At 36.9% G+C, this 3,094-nt stretch overlaps 1 non-coding gene across 1 annotated transcript; it reads right to left on the bottom strand.

Moving 5' to 3' along the window:
* Window positions 1–2,687: 2,687 nt before the first annotated feature.
* Window positions 2,688–2,794, bottom strand: LOC127133582 (small nucleolar RNA R71). Its single transcript, XR_007807537.1, has one exon. It is a non-coding gene; the product is annotated as a small nucleolar RNA R71 (small nucleolar RNA).
* Between the last annotated feature and the right edge of the window lie 300 nt (window positions 2,795–3,094).

Consider the following 3,094-nt stretch of genomic DNA (forward strand, 5'->3'; position numbering starts at 1 on the left):
AGAGTCTAGGGCGAGGGATTCAAACCCCAGACCTTTTGGTTGTAAGTGACTTAGGGCGCACACTTCTACTACTGGGGTGGCTATACATTCGTTGATTATAACACAAGGAATTCTATATATTATAAAAACGCGTTTGGTTTGACTTTTCCATGCCATGTCAGCTACTTCTTCAACCTCTAGCTTCTTATTTTCATTTTTGTTCTTTCATTATGTTTCAAATCTTCTATCAATCATATCTCTCTCATTTCTCAACCATTTTTCATGAAATAAAGATCAAAATTGCTTAGAAATATGTAAGGAACAAAATGGTAAGATAGATTTTAGCTAATACTTGATAACACTGAAATTTACCGTATTTTCGACTCCGATTTCACATGCATTCTAGTTGTTTTATTGTTATTTTGTTGTGTTATTGCTATGTTTTCCTTTGTTTTCAGGTTTTTACTTTAATCGGAGCCCCGATCGAGAAAAGGAGCGAAAAAGAGCCAAAAACCCTAAAAATCAGCATTTTGTACTTGTGGCCTACCCCATGGCTGGCGCCATAGACCCTGCCATGACGTGTCCAAGCTCAACTTCCCTCAACTTCCACGTTCCCCACTACTTCCACTAAGGCGCCTCATTTTGTGCTTGTGGCGGGCGCCATGGCCTTGTGGCGAGCGCCACAAGAGGAAAGTTTTTCCCTCTCATTTTCAAGTTGAAGGGCATCCTTGTCATTTCCATCTTTTTACTTTCTTATAAATAGAAACTCGAAATCACTTTTACAATCATCCAAACTTAGAACAGAGGCAAACTCAGAAGCAACTTTATTTCACTTAGGCATATATTCAGTATTTTAAAGTGGTAACCGCTTCGCATTGGAGTGTTACCACAATTGTGTAATCAAGTCTGTGATAGAGTCTGTAATCGAGTTTGGAGCACTTTGGAAGGAAGTTAATCCTGCCGCCATTTTCTTTTCCGCATTGCAATTTATTCAACCCTCTGATTGGAGCAGGTTTTTATTACTTGTCTTTATCTTATTTATTTCCCCGCACTCGCTTTAAATTTATTTATTTCCCGCACTCGCTTTACTTTATTTATTTCCTCGCACTCGCTTTAACTTTATGTATTTTCCCACACTCGCTTTACTTTATTTATTTCTCGCACTCGCTTTACTTTATTTATTTCACGCACTCGCTTTACTTTATTTATTTCCCGCACTCGCTTTAAATTATTTACTTTCCGTACTCGCTTTACTTTATTTATTTCTCGCACTCGCTTTACTTTATTTATTTCTCGCACTCGCTTTAAATTATTTACTTTCTGCACTCGCACTACTTTTATTTACCTTAATGCACTTTTACTTTACCATGTCTAACTAAATCTATAAGGTTAGAATGTAAGGATCGTAATTGAACCGATAATCCGTACAATTGTTCGTAGTAGTACTTAAGGGTTATTTTAACTTTCAACTTAAGTTTTCTCGCACTTCAATTCCGTTGGGTAAGATCGAAAGCCGTCCAACGTCTTTTTAAACTTAATTGTTTTTAACTATTTCAAAAACAGCGAAAGCGCTTTGTTTAGTTCATTAGGAGATTTTAACATTAAGAAGAAAAGAGATTTTAAAACTATTTTCGGACGCGTTTATAAGTTTAGAGTCTGGTTCGTAAGAACCTCTTTTGGTTAAGAAATCCAGGTTATAATACTTTTCAACTTAGTCAAGATACTATATTTCTTAAAAATAGGTTTACTACTCTAACGCAATGCACACCTTTTTATAAGTGACAATAAGAGGGTTTGATTAGGGAGTACAACTCGGTTCTGAATACACGAAAGCGACAGTTCCTGTTAAATTAGTTATTTTTAAAGTAGAAAACATTGCCCATAAGTAGCTCTATTAGCAAGTACTTGGATTATTAATTGATTACGTGAATTACATTCGATCCTGTCTTTATTAATTAATCTTTATTCAACACTTTACTTTTCATTGCACACTCCAAAAATACTTATTTTGATTGCCTTTGATAAACACCATAACAATAGATAACGATAGATTGACACTTGGTCTCTGTGGATTCGACAATCTTTTATATTACTCTGACGCGTTCGTATACTTGCGAAGCACGCATCAAGTTTTTGGCGCCGTTGCCGGGGACCAATTTCGTCAAATTTCATTTTCCTGTTGTTATATCGTTTAGACTTAGGCTATTTCTCGCCGGTCAATGCGAAGAACTCGCAGCACCGGAAGTTTAAGCTTAGTATACCCTCTAGCGGAACCTGAACGTTACGCTCGCGCACGTTTATTCTTTCATAGAATTAAGAGAGCTATGGCCGAAGATCAAAACCAAAGACCTCTTAAGGATTTCGCTCAACCATCTAATGAAGAACCTAGTTCTAGTATAGTAAACCCAACCATCCCGGCTAATAATTTTGAACTTAAACCATCCCTGTTGCAACTAGTGCAACAGAGACAATTCGCAGGTCTCGCTACTGAGAACCCTAACCAACATTTAAAAATATTTCTTCAATTAGCAGACACTTTTAAAACCAATGGAGCTTCTCCTGAGGAAATACGTTTAAGATTATTTCCTTTTTCCCTCAGAGATAAAGCCCTATCATGGTTAGATTCCCTTCCACCCAATTCCATTACGACTTGGGATAACCATAGAAGAGTTTTTCTTGCAAGATATTTTCCCCCGAGTAAGACCGCCGTTCTTCGAAACCATATAACTAGATTTACCCAAAACCAAGGAGAACCGCTGTTCGAAGCTTGGGAGAGATATAAAGAGTTGTTACGAGCATGCCCACATCATGGTTTAGAAAATTGGTTAATCATTCAAACCTTCTATAATGGACTTTGAAATTCTGGTATAGTCAGAGTTCAGATGTTCTACTCGAAGTCATGACATCTGATCCAACATTGTTACTTAATCCAGCAAGACAGTAATACAAATTAAGACCCAATACTAATAATCACACATTCACAAATGTCACGACATCTGTTACTAAATCACCATCGACAGGAAGAACACCCAGTTCTGTCCATATGGTACAAATACACAACAAAGATCAACCATAGAACTTACTTCTATTGAGCTTACACAGTTATCAGCATGAT

This window comes from Lathyrus oleraceus, chromosome 3 (genome assembly GCF_024323335.1).
Source record: "Lathyrus oleraceus cultivar Zhongwan6 chromosome 3, CAAS_Psat_ZW6_1.0, whole genome shotgun sequence".
Classification (NCBI taxonomy): Eukaryota; Viridiplantae; Streptophyta; class Magnoliopsida; order Fabales; family Fabaceae; genus Lathyrus; species Lathyrus oleraceus.